Source organism: Peromyscus maniculatus, chromosome X, assembly GCF_049852395.1.
Source record: "Peromyscus maniculatus bairdii isolate BWxNUB_F1_BW_parent chromosome X, HU_Pman_BW_mat_3.1, whole genome shotgun sequence".
NCBI classification, from domain to species: Eukaryota; Metazoa; Chordata; class Mammalia; order Rodentia; family Cricetidae; genus Peromyscus; species Peromyscus maniculatus.
The window spans coordinates 28801495-28815854 of NC_134875.1; positions in this window are offsets into that span (position 1 = coordinate 28801495).

Sequence of the window (14360 nt, forward strand, 5' to 3'; positions counted from 1 at the left end):
TTAATTTGGCTGACCCTCTCTCTACAGCCTAATTGTAAGCCTCTTTTCTACCTTTGCTCCTTATCTCCCTGTCAAGTCCCAATGCAGGTTGTCTTTAGCATTAGTTCTCACCCACCTTAGGACATTGCTGCTTGTTTTCTCTCTGCCTTGGGTATTTTGCCATTCAAGTAGCTGATCTTTCTGGAGCCTATCTTTGTTGCACTATAGAAATATTCCTCCTCCTCTTCTTCTTTTTTCTTTTTCTTTTCTTTTTGGTTTTTCGAGACAGGGTTTCTCTGCATAGTTTTGGTGCCTGTCCTGGATCTTGCTTTGTAGACCAGGCTGGCCTTGAACTCACAGAGATCTGCCTGGCTCTGTCTCCTGAGTGCTGGGATTAAAGGCGTGTGCCACCACTGCCTGGCTTTCCTTATTCTTTACAGTAATTTGCTTGTTATTCTCAGAACAATAATCCACTTATTATATACTTAGTATTAGTATTAGGTACCTATATTCCAGATATTCAAATTAGGGGAACAACACTCTGTAGAGGTAAACTTTAGAAGCATATTAATTTTAATTCCCAGGACCTAATATCATCCATACTATGTAGTCAGTGATAGATTAATATTGGCTGAATGAAAGAATCAATGAATTTGTGTGCTTTTCTCTACTAGACTAACCCAAGAGCTATTATTTTCATTTTTGTTTTATTTTGTTTTCTGAGAACTTCATATATGAGCAAAGTATCTCTGTCATTCCGACTCCTCCTTGTAGTGCTCCAATTCCTCCCATGTTTCCTCCCAACAATTTGTAATCTCCCATATTCACACATATACATGTATAACCTACTGAGTCCATTTAATGTTGATCTTATATACATGTTTTCAGGGTAACCACTTGGGATTGGACAACATATGTGGGAGCTCATCCCTGGAGGAACTTGATTCTCCTTCTGTCAGTAGCCATCGAGCACAGGTATCTCTTTATCAAGATATGGGAGCATGTGCATCTTCACTTGACCAACTGATCTTATTCCGGCAACTATATGGTGGAGTGCTCATGGGTGCATTTTCTCTGCCCTGTCTAGGGGACATTACATAACTAACAGCAGACAGCCTGAGCCTTTGACTCTTATAAGTTTCTTTCTCTTCTATGATTTCCCTTGAGCCTTAGGTGTAGGAACTGCCTTAAAATTCTATCACCAGGGATTGGGATCCAGACAGTCACTTATTCTATATATGTTCATTGGCTGTGTTTGTCTGTAGTAGTTTCCAACTTTTGCAAAAAGTAGTTTCTTTTATGAGAGGTGTTGATTACCCCCAAGATAAAAGTGTCGCCAATGCACTATGGGGTTATTTGATGGGTCAGTCTTTGTTGTGGTTCATAAGCATAATTGCTATACTGGCTGGTTTTGTGTCAACTTAAAATAAGCTAGAGCCATCATAGAGGAAGGAGCCTCAGTTGAGGAAATTCCTCCATGGGATCTAGGTCTCAATTAGTGGTCAATGGGGAAGGGCCCATCCCATTGTGTGTGGTGGAGGACCCAGCCCATTGTGGGTGGTGCCATCCCCAGGCTGGTGGTTCTGTGTTCTATAAGAAAGCAGGCTGAGCAAAACAGGGGAAGAAAGCCAGTAATCAAAACTTCTCTATGGCTTCTGTATAAACTCCTGCCTCCAAGATCCTGTGCTGTTTGAGTTGCTGTCTTGACTTCCTTCAGTGATGAACAGAATTGTGGAAACATAAGCAAAATACTGCCCCCCTATTTGATTTTTGTTTGTGGAGTTTTGTTGCAGCAATAGAAACCCTAACCAAGACAGAAGTTGGTCCCAGAATTTTGGGATATTGCTGTGACAGACCTGACCATGCTTTTGGGAGGATTATGGAAGTACTTTAAAACTTTGGCAAGAAAAGCCATTGAGTGTTGAGAACTCAGTGGGAAATTCTTGGGGAGCCTGAAAGATAAGGATGTTGAGAGCAGTGTAGAAGACTGTAGTCCTGGCTTGTGAAATTTCAGATGGAAATTTAAACTCTACCAGGGCCCTTTGCTATTTTGAATTGAGATTCTGTTGTTCTGGTAAGCTGGGGCCAAAGAGTCAGTTGTGGTTAACAAGAGACCAGCACCATCAAAGAGAAAACTTTGCGTTACAGGTAGAATTGGATGCTGGTTAGCTGGAGATAAGAAATTGGTGGTAATTGAGATCACTGAGGTAAAATCTCCTAAGAGCTCAGAGAAGTTGTGTTCTGGAGGTGGCCACCTTTGTAATATGTAAAAGTCACCCAGATGGTACTGGTTTGAAGGCATGCTGAGGCCATAGAGAGCAGCTGAGACTTGGTACTTTGAGTGTTCAGGAGAGGCCATTAGTGAAGGTGCAGCTTCAGTGGCAATTGAAGACCCAGGAATGAAATGGTCATGCAGAGAAGCTAAGGCTTGGCACCATGGCCATGGCATTTTGTTGCAGCAATAGAAATTCTAAGACAGTTACTAAGTATTAGGACTACTGATTACTCTTCTCCCTTGCCAGCTGGAATGCTATGTTCCAATAATGTAAGTAATTGCTGAGGGAGGATGCTTTCAGGCCACTTCCCCATTTCTCCAAGTTCTGTATCTGAAGTGTGTGCTCTCTTCAACAATAAGGCCTTACTTTCAATTCTGGGAGACACCCTGTAACAACAATAGTCAATATTGTTTTAGAGGGTTTCTTGGACTCCCATGAATAACGACTTAAAAGATTGTTTCTCCTACTTAGTCCTGGAATATTTGTGAGAGAATATATGGCTTTTGGGGGAGCATTATCACCCCACATGGAGTAACATAATTTAAACCCTTTCTATGCACACACATATGCACAAAATATATGTAATTTTAGGTAAATACAAAAGAATATAATTCCTCTTGTTCTTTTCAAACATCTTTAATGTTGTTTATTCCTCCTCTCTCCCCCTTTCTCTGTTTTGCCCTCCACCTCTTTCTGTAGTTAAAGCCTCCCTCCTATTTTCCCATTCTCCCTAATAGCATATGTGTCCTGCTATTCATCACTGGAGAAGTCTTAAGGTTAGGTTACCTTTTGAAATCTTCTCTTTTTTTAGTGTAGACAATTATAATTGTAATTTTCCCTCTAAGGACTCTTTGTTCCATCTTGTCATGTTTTCTATGCTGTGTCTTCATTTTCATTCATCTCAGTGTGTTTTCTAATTACCATTGTGATTTATTGTTTCACTTCATAGTTACTTTGGAGTGTGTTTATTGAATGGAAAAAAATGAGGACATGATTGTTGCTAGGTACGGGTTCAGGAGGCAGTTTATTGTAGACACGAGGGCTAGAACAGCAAGCTGTTCTGGAAGAATCCACAGGTATGAGAGGAAAGGGGGTGGTGGCAAAGCAAGAGAGGGAGAGGAGAGAGAGGGAGCAAATTAAGTACCTGGGAACCTAGAGACCAAGTGGGAGCATAGACAAAATGGCTGAGTTATGTGGGGATCAGGCTGAGGGGAGGGAAGTGGAAGCCCCACCCCTGGGAGGGAGAGCTTTAGGGGGTGAGATGAGAATTGCTGGGAAGAGCCACAGGTACTGAGTGAAACTGGCTGGCCAGGATTCACTTCCATATGTTTGTTAATAGACACCTCAATTAACCATTTGTCCTGGGTTTCTTTGAGACCTAACATTTACTATCTACATAGTGCCCCTCATTTCCTGGATGTTTTGTGTCAGGAATGTTTTAGATTTAACATTTTCTTTAACCAATGTATCCATTTCATCTATCCTGTCTTCAACACCTGGAATTCTCTCTTCCATCTCTTGTATTCTGTTTGTGATGCTTGCATGTGTAGTTCCTGTTCACTTACCTAGGTTTACTAGTTCCAGAATTCCCTCAATTTGTGTTTTCTTTATTGTTTCTGTTTCCATTCTTGAGTCTTTAACAGTTTTTTAAATTAATTTTTTATTTATAATATTTTTATATTTTACATACTTGATCACAGGTCTCCCTCTCATCCTTCTTCCTGCTCCCCCCAGCCTCCTCCCAAGGCTGCCCTGATCCCCTCTTCCAAAAGGATAAGGCCTCATATGGGGAGTCAGCAAAGCCTGGTATATTCAGTTGAGGCAGGTCCAAGCCCCTCCTTCCTGCATCAAAGTTGAGCAAGGCTTCCAACCATAGGTAGTGGGCTCTAGAAATCCAACTCATATACCAGGGATAGATCCTGATCCCTTTGCCAGGATTCCCTCAAACAGACCAAGCTACACAACTGTCTCCTGTATGCAGAGGGCCTACAGTTTTATTCATTTCCTTCAACTGTTCATTTCATTTTTCTTTGTTACCTTGACATTTTTTTGTGGGATTTATTGATTTCCTCCAATTTTTTTGTGTCATGTCTGTTTCCTGATTTCTTTATGGGATTTATTAATTTCTTCTTTAAGGACCTCTATCATTATAAAATTGGTTTTTAGGTCATTTATTTGTGCTTCAGCTGTGTTGGAATATTCAGTGATTGCTGTAGTGGGATGGCTGTACTCTAGTGGTGAAATATTGCTCTGACTACTGTTTTTTATATTGTTGTTGTTGTTGTTGTTGTTGTTCTTACACTGACATTTAGGCATCTGGATTTGGAGTGATTATACACGTAGCTGCCCATTTCGGGATTTGTCTTTGTTAAATGGGCATTTTCTTCTTTGGTTTCTGTTTACTCTCTGGTGTTTTGGCAGGAGTGGCCTATGTTTGAGTAGACGGTCTCTGTCTGAGTTGAAGGCTGGACTTCTGATGGCCAGTGGTGGCTGCTGATTGAGCAGGTGGTTTCCACCCAAGTTGGCTGGAGCTCTGATGGCTAGAGTGGCCTCTTGTCCAAGAAGAAGCCCTGGGGTTCTGGGTGCCAATGTGGCCTCTGGTGGATTAGGGAGCTTCTGTCTGATGTGTGGGTGAGGATAGAGTTACCATAAGAGGAAGGGCTATTGGAGGTGTGCTGGGCAGGCACTAGAGGTGTGTTGGTGGTCCATGCATGAGTTAGGGAGCTTAACTGCGGATCTGGGTGCTGATGTAGCATCTTGTCTACTTTATTTCCTTCTATTTTTCCCAATAAAGGTTACCTCTCTGTCCAGCCAAAGTTGACATAGAGTTTTCAAAACTCCTTCCTTAAACTCCCAAGTGCTGGAGTGCTGAGATTATAGATATATTTTACCATGCTGAACTACAACCTTTACCCTTTCAATGTTGATTGCTTCATCAAACATATTTAGTGTTACACTTGATAAGGATTAACCTTGGGCATTTGCACAGACAACCTATTTTTTAGAATAGGCGAAAAGTGTTTATTAGCTAATACTTTGATTAAGTAATATATATATATAGTATATGTGTGTATGGATACATAATCTTATAAAGGTTTTTGAGATTATAATGACAGCATTTCTCCCTTCCCTTTCCTCCTTCCAAACCCTCCCATGTACCCCATCCCACTCTCAAACTCTTGGCCTCTTTTTTCACTAATTTTTATTGCATACATATATATGTACATTATATGTATATATGTGAATGAGTTCTCTCCTATAGCATGGGCCTCACATCAAATTTAAAAGGTACTAATTACCTCTATAACATTCATGTCACTATAGAACTGATGTGAATATCTTGCTAAACTGGTAATTATTGTAGCTCTCGGGGCTCATAGCTGGTCAAAATTGTCGATTTTTCTCCACCAGCAGCCTGCATAGCACTTCTGACACTATGAAAGCTAGCCAGCAAGGAGAAAGACTCCAGGTCAGTACCATCTTGAACTTTCCATGTCTTTTGAACAGAATGTGATATCTTTGGCAATAGGATCATACCATCTAGTTCTGGTGAGTATCCAAGTGCAATGACAAAAGCTTGTATTTGTAGATGTAACTAATCGTCTTTTTAAAATAAGAAACACAGAGCCAATGTAAAAGAGAAAGCCAAGAGGTCAGAGCTCAGAGATAAAATCTTACCTCCTGCAGTGCTCCTAGCTTCCCCGAGAGAGGGAGGTACTTCCTGTGTCTCTGTTTAAATAATCTTTCTGTTCTGCCTTCTCATTGGTTGTAAACCCAACCACATGACTGCCTCATCACTGCCTGTAAGTACCGCCCTCCAGGACTTAAAGGCGTATGTCTCCAATACTGGCTGTATCCCTGAACACACAGAAATCTACCTAGCTCTTCTAACCACCATGCTCTTGCTATGGCTCTAATAGCTCTGACCCCAGGGCAACTTTATTTATTAACATAAAATTAAAATCACATTTCAGTACAAATAAAATATCACCACATGTATTGTTTAGGGTTTTTCTGGGATCTCTCTGACCAACAAGTTTAAGGGGGGTAGGTATCCCATATCTTACAGTGGACTTTTTGTTCAGTAACCTATGGCTTCTGGGAAAATAGTTATTCTCCATTGTATGACAGTTCCAAATGACCTTTTTGTTTTGTTTTCTCTTTTTTTAAACATTGAATTTATTATCTTCTCAGAATTTTATACCTGAGTACTGTGTTTGTATTATTTCTACTCCACACTCTCCCATTCCATACTCTCCCAATCCACCTCTTCCCTGTCCCTCCCACTCTCCTGATTTCATGAGTTACACCTGTTCCTCTTTGCATGTGTGTGTGTGTGTGCACGTGTGCGTGCACGCATCAAGTTTATATAATACAAATTGCCACTTAGGTTTTCAAACATCATTAATGATAGGTAGACTTCCCATATACCACATCTTTCCTACTCTCCCATTCCTCTGCCTACACAGATTTCAGTCCACAATATTCCCGTTTCCCCATTAATACCACCTGTTACACATTTTCCCTATCATAAACTATTTATTTCTCACTCTGACTCCTTTCTAATTTCCTAACTTTGACAGTTACTCTAAGTTAAACGTAAAGATCTAAAGATTTGAAGCTAGGATCCAAATATGAAAGAAAACATGTCTATCTTTCTGAGCTTAGGTTACCTCACTCAATATACTCTTTTTTTTTTAGCTATATCCATTTACCTGCAAATTTCATAATTCATTTTTATTTAATTTCCCTTGTATATGTGTATTACATTTTTATGATCCATTCATCAGTTGCCATCTAGACTGATTCCATTCCCTAGCTATTCTGAATAGAGCATCAATAAACATGAATATTCAGGTATCTCTGTAGTATGATAAAGAGCCTTTTGATTATATGCCCACTAGGGATAAAGCTGAGTCATATGGTACTTGTGTTTCATTTAGAAATTTTAAACAGGTAGCATTAAGCAAAAAACTTCTCCCTCACCTCTCTCATTCTCCATGGAAACTATGCTACTCTGTATATGAATGATTTTGACTACTTAGTTCATGCCACAAAAGGGAAATTAAATAGAATTTAGCCTTTTAAGCATTTTTTTTACTTATGGTAGTATTGCTAAGATTATTTCATGTATTATGTGATACAATTTAATTCTTAAGGCTTCACAGTGTTCTTAGGTGTCATTATTTGCTAATCAATGACCACTTGAATTTCTTTACTCTTTGTCTACTGAGATTAGGCCTTCTATATACATTTGTGTGGAAACTGTACTATAGTCATTCCCAGCAGCTGGTAGTTCAAGAGGGCAAATAGCCTTTTCATGCCTAGAAGACAACATTCCACAATACTCCACCCCTTTCTGTGGCTCTTAAATTCTTTTCCTCCACTCTGCTGCGATGTTCTCTGAGATTTGAACACAGTAATATAGCTGTCTCATTTAGAGCTTTACACTCAGTAGGTATTTATTCTCAGGACTTTGACAAACTATGAATTTCTGCCATAAATGCTATCCACAGAAAGTTTTTCTTACTAAAAATGACAACAAAACTATTCTTTGATATAAATAGAAATATTTAGAAGGCAATTTGACAGATACATGATGTCCATTTAGCAAAACATCAACAGTTTCCTTGTATTAGCTATGACCCCCTCCCCACAAACAACCAGATTGCTTTTGTCTGGTCTTAGGGTACCAGATATGAATTCCCTCCTGTGAAGTAGAACTCCAATTCAATCAGAAATCTGCTTGCTCCATGCATAACAGTTACGTTCCTCCTTCATCAGCAGATGCATCTTACCTGGCATGTTAATGGTATAGCAGGCAGGTTCTAGTGGTGAATCAGACTGTAGATGAAAATAGCAAGGCAGTAATTAGTTCTGGCACTTTCAAAGTTGGACAGCACAGGTGAATCACACAGTTTAGCCTGAGTGCTATGTCTTTCAATAAAAATGTATGATATTTCAACTATACAGTGTTACAATCTACTTCTTAGAGCAACCAACAGAAATAACAACATCCTGTATTATTTAAGTGCCCCAGAAATCTCCAGAGCCAACAACCCCTTTGGAGTTAGACCACTCTCACACCAGGATTTTTACTTAATAAACACCTGGCTTCTGGTAGAATCTTTTCCTATGCACACATGGTTCATTTGTTAAAACCCCTTAACCATTTTATAATGTTCGTAGACAGACTCTTTTGTCACCTTGTTGGGTGTCATCTGTGCCTTATCCAACTTGAAAGTGTCCAAGATTGCACAGTTGCCCTGGTCTCTGAACCCATCTGAATTAATTTTCCATTTATACTCTTTAGGCAGGCGTTCATGGCATGCAAATAATTTCTTAAGTCTGTAAAACACTCAAGAAGCTAGCATTATATATCTATGAAATGAAATATATTTGCAAAGAAAGATGGTGTATGAAGGCCCTTAACCAACTCAAACCAGTGCCAGTTGATCTGAGACATCTGTAGTAAAAGAGTTACTAGAAAAAAATGTTAGTAAAGTTTGCCAGGTGGGGGTGGTGGTGGTGGCGGCGGCGGCGGCACATGCCTTTAATCCCAGCACTTGGGAGGCAGAGCCAGGCGGATCTCTGTGAGTTCGAGGCCAGCCTCGTCTACAAAGCGAAATCCAGGAAAGGCACAAAGCTACACAGAGAAACCTTGTCTCGAGAAACCAAAAAAAAAAAAAAAAAAAAATGTTAGTAAAGTTCAATACCGTATGAGTGACTTCCATAATTTGTATCACTTGATCAGTCAAAAAGTCAATGTTGGGTCAGCATCATGGATGGGAGACACTGCCTTAACTAGCTCTCCATCTACCTTCCATATTTATTCTCCATGAGCCAATCTGCTTCTTGATCCTAAGTTGCTGCCATAGGGCTGCCATGTATCCCTCCACATCTAATAATTTCAATGAGGCCCGGAGTGACTCTCATTATTCTGAATTGTCTAGGGAGAAGGAGGTGAATGGCCATGATCTCATGCATTATACCCATGGAAACTCCATATCTGACATTTCCTAGGCTATATCATGCAATTCCTTCTCAATTAGCCACATCTGGAAGCAATGAAGGACCTGACTGAGTTAAACAATTTCCATCTCCACTGTACAGGACAAAAATGTACAAAGTTACTTAGTAGGCATAACTGGTCATCACTGAATTAAGCACAGGCTTTTTCACCTATATCATTCATTTATAGATTTTTTTAAAGTTTTTGCTTGGGATCTATGGCCTTACAAACACTGGATTTAACTTTGTAACTTTTTTTTTCTTGATAACCCTGGTTCAGCACTAATCTTGCCACATTGCTTTTGAGTGACAAAGATAGATCTCTTCACATCTCTATTTCCCTTTTCAAATCACTCTATAATTACTTTAGTTCTTAAGGAACCACCCTACTTCATGAAAGGCTTGAGTTCCCTCTACATAGTAATTTTCATCTCTTTGGAGTTCAGGGAAGCCACTGATGCTTCATGCCAGTCCTGTGGTTCCTGCTGTTAGCCCATGAACTTTCCTGTGAGCACAGTCATATATACTTATATATGAGTCCAATGAGCTCAATCAAACACTACCTCTTTCATTCCCAATTTCCTTCTACTATTATCCTCCAGTCACCTGGTAATCATGGGAAATGAGCCTGTTATAACTAAGTGGATTGTATAAATGAATTTATCAGCGGCTATTTTCCCTCATAGTCTCATATCTTGTAACTTTTGTCTTAAGTATGGATGGGTAGTTATATTACAACATTTCTCTGCATCTATAGCACTTGCATTGATTCAATCTCCACCATATTTCACAATAAAGTAAGATATCCTGTGACAGGCTTATTTCTTCTATTAAAGCTTTTCCAAATTAAACAGTTCAAAGTTGGAATATGCTGATTATCATAGTTTCCTGTACTGGACCTTTATTAATGTCCCCCTCTGCATAAATTATCATGGATTTCCCCTTTCTTTGTAGTGAAGATCAGATCCAAGATATTGTCTATGACTTCTACATCACTATATCTTTACTGTACAGTACTTCCCAGAGGTTTGCAGTAACTCTGTTTTCATTTTGGTAGTCACTTTCTGTTAATATGCATCTGCTTGTCTCTCCCTGAGTCATTATCATAGTATCTTAATTATAATAATTCTTAATATCCTATATCAACTTCAGCATCACAGTTTCATTTCTGCACTGTGCTTAATATTCTTGCATGTGATCTTAGAAATAAATTTTAAGATATGCTAATTTTGTTATATAACTCTATTTGTATTATAATTATAATTTATTTAAACCTACATATTTTATAGGTAAAATATTATCTTTATACTTTAGCATAGATATGTTGATGATCAAGTTAGATTTAATACTTCTTTGTCTCCTCTTTAATAATTTTCAAATTTAATTTTTTTTTTATTTTAAAATCTTCATGAAATATCTGTAACAATAATTACTTCCAGGACCATAAGATGTCATTGTAAATGCTTTGTTTTAAATTTCATTTTATTTTTATTCCTTTGTTTCATTTCCTTTAATTTTATATTTATATTTTCAATTTGATTACACATTAGTACAGCTAATACATGTAAATACCCAGAGTGCAAAATTATTGAATTATAAAAGCATAGAATCCCCTGATTTGTAAAGTTCATGTTCACCACTTTTATTCAATATCAGATGTGATAATTACTGGAATTATATTCATGTTTATTCTACATAATCTTTTTCAACAAAAATCAATATTAAAAATTTGCTATTCCATTTTACCAAGATAATAGTATAATAGGTAAATTTTGCAAATAATATAAAACATTCTTAATTCCCTTCACATCCACCAACTATACTCAATTACATAGATGTGCTGTGATTGATCCAACTGCTCACATGTAAATACAAATTCCAATGATATGTTACAGAGCCACATTTGGTGAACTTTCCTTAAAGATACAGACAGCAAACAGTTTAAAATTCCACAGATAAAGTCTTTGTTGCAACCACTAAGCTTGATTTGGTGAAATTAAAACAGCCACATACAATCTATAATTATAAAGGCATAGTTGTTTTTCAGTTCATCATTATTTATTTAAACAGAAGATAACATACCTGCCACAGTTTGATGATACAATGGTTCCATACATTTTTATCACACCAACAACGGAAAAGGATGCTGTTTTCCAAAGTCATGCTTCTTATTTACCTACTGCACTCTATGATCTTATTTTCCATGACAAACAATTGCTAATAAAGCCAGCAAACCAATTGTTTGTCATCAATTATCAATTTTTTCTTAATTTGAAAAAAAATATTTTCTATTCTTTGAAAGCTTCATATATGTTTATAGTGTGATTATATCCACCAAATACCTCCTTTCCTACTTTATGATCTTTTTTCAGTCACCACTGAGTCCAACTAGTGCTTTCCATTTGTGTATGACTAGAGGTTTATTGTGGAGTTAACATGGGGAACCTACCAGATGCTGACCACACTCCTATAAAAAATGTTGTGCTTTGTCATCCAGCATCTACCAATGGCTAATAAATCCTCAGATAGGGGTGGGAGTGAGGGGATTCCATAGACCCTTCCCCTTCCATGCTAAAATTCTGACTATTTTGATTTTGTACAAGTATCTTGTGGGTAACTTCAGCTGCTGTGGGTTCATATGTGCACCAGCCAACTCATGTGTATAGAAAAAATTTTCACAGCATTCCTCCCTATCTTCTGGTGCATACATTATTTTTTTGTTTTGTTTAGAACATTATTTTAATTGAAATAAAGTTTTTTACATAATATATTCTGATCATGTTTTCCCCTACCTAATCATCTACTCCCAGATCTCCCTTATTTCCTCACCTATCCAATTCCAGGCCTTCTTTCTCTTTCTATCTTTAGAAAACAGACAAAACAAGTGAAAAAGAGAAAAACTAAACAAAAGAAACAGAATTCAAAAACTAACAAAATAAGAAACACTCACACATACAACCCCAGGCTATAAAAACATAAGATTAGAAACCATAATGAATGACCAGTAAGATCTTTCTTAATGCCCAAAGCATTATAAGACAAAACAAAATCTACAACTGTACCACTGAGTTCATTTTGTATTGGCCATCTACTACTGTACATGGGGCCTGCTCTTAAGTGTGTCTTGTATACCCAGTGAGACTTCATTGGAGATACAAATGTTTCCTTTTCAAGGAGATGTTAATTGAAGATAGCTTCTTGATTAGGGATGGGAGCTTGTATCCACTTCCTCCTCTCAGTTCTGGATACCCATATTGCTCGAACTTGTCCTTGTCTTGTGTGTACCCCCCACAGTCTCTGTGAGTTCATATGTGTGTCATCCCTGATGGTCTGAAAGACACTGTTTCCTTGTCCTCCAGCTCTTACAATTTTTCTGCCTCCTCCACTTTTGCTCACAATGTGCTCCACAGATCTTCACAATTAGTTCTTCATTTCTAATTTATTTTTTCATAACCTACTGAATCTAATTGGTGATATTCATGTACTTGCATGTGAAGGTGATCCCTGGAGCATGGACAACCTATGAGAAACTTACTTTCGATCCACCAGTAGTTATCAACTCCCATTAATTTAAAGTTAAGGATGGGTCCTCATGAACCCCTCCCCTCCTCACACTGAGACGTTGAATAGCTGGTTCTTGTGCAGGGAACCACAGCTGTTGTGAGGTCAATGGCTCTATAATTTCCAGAAGAAACTATTTCACAGTATCCATCTCTGTCCTTTGAATCTTAAAATATTTTCATCCCCTCCTCTGGGATGGTTCATGATCCTTGGTTATTGAAGGTGTTATAAATTTGTACCACTTAGGATTGAGTACCCCATGGTCATTTATTCACTACATTTTGACCAGTTATGCAACTCTGCATTAGCCAAAATCTACTATAAAGAGAATTTTTTTCTAATTAAAGATAAGAGTTGCAATATGTGTATATAATGATAAGTATTTAGGAGGCTGTTTGATATTATGCCAATTTAGCAAAATAATAGTAGTTCTTTATCAATACAGAAAACTGTGGATGGTTACTTCTGGTTGTGTAGCTGATCCTGATGCCACGATCTTACCACTGAAGACAATACACAAATAGCAGAGGGGAAATGAAACTGGGACTGACCCAGGAACTTTATTCCTGGTGACTAGTTTTCATAGTGCCAGAAGCTCGTCTACAGATTGTTGGAGAGAAAGATCCTCAACAGGCTTATTCAGCTGTAAACTGTGTGAGATACAGTAACTACTGGTCTGAAAAGATATACCCATTGTTGCAATGGTGGCAATGAAAGCCATGGGGGTAACCAATAGCTTTCTAATTTAAGGCCTAATTTATGGGAACAAATCTGTATTTAGTACTGTAAATCTGGAGAAGCTGAGACTGGAAAAAAAAAACTATCCTGTACTTTTAAAAATCCATTCACCAAAATTTGTTTAAACTAATGATGTTTACTCTCATAGTTTTAGTTGGCAACTTGACACACCTGGGAAAGGGGACTCTTAATTGAGGAACTGTCTCCATCAGTGGGGCATCTTATTAATTGCTAATTTCTGTAAGGGAGTCCAGACCACTGTGGGTAGTACGATTCCTGAGCAGGTAGTGTTGTGTCATATAAAGAGAATAGCTCAGGAGGCCATAGTAAGCCAGTGCATCTCTCGGTATGCTTCAGTGCCTGCCTCTGGGCTTCTGCCTCGCACTCCTGCCAGGGCTTCCTTTGATGATATGAAATAATAAACCCTTCTTTCCCCAATTGGCTTGTTCAGTGTTTTATCACAGCAACAGAAAGCAAACTAGAATATTTCACTTTCAGACTTGTCTCCAAATGCTTATATGAAATAGGTGTTAATTTATATTTATATATGAAAATAAGCAAAATTACACATATGTAATCCTTTTTCTCTTGTGATAGCAGAAATGGCATTGTTTTCCTTACAGAAATAGATTGTTACCATATCTCTCCATAATGTCTATGGAAAATACACAGTTAATGAAAATAAGTAGATGTAATTTATTCAATTACTTCATTGGAAAGCATGATCTATTTCTAGCATTTTACTTTCTAAGAAAATTATTGGTATCCTTGAAACTAAAACCAAAACTAATAAGC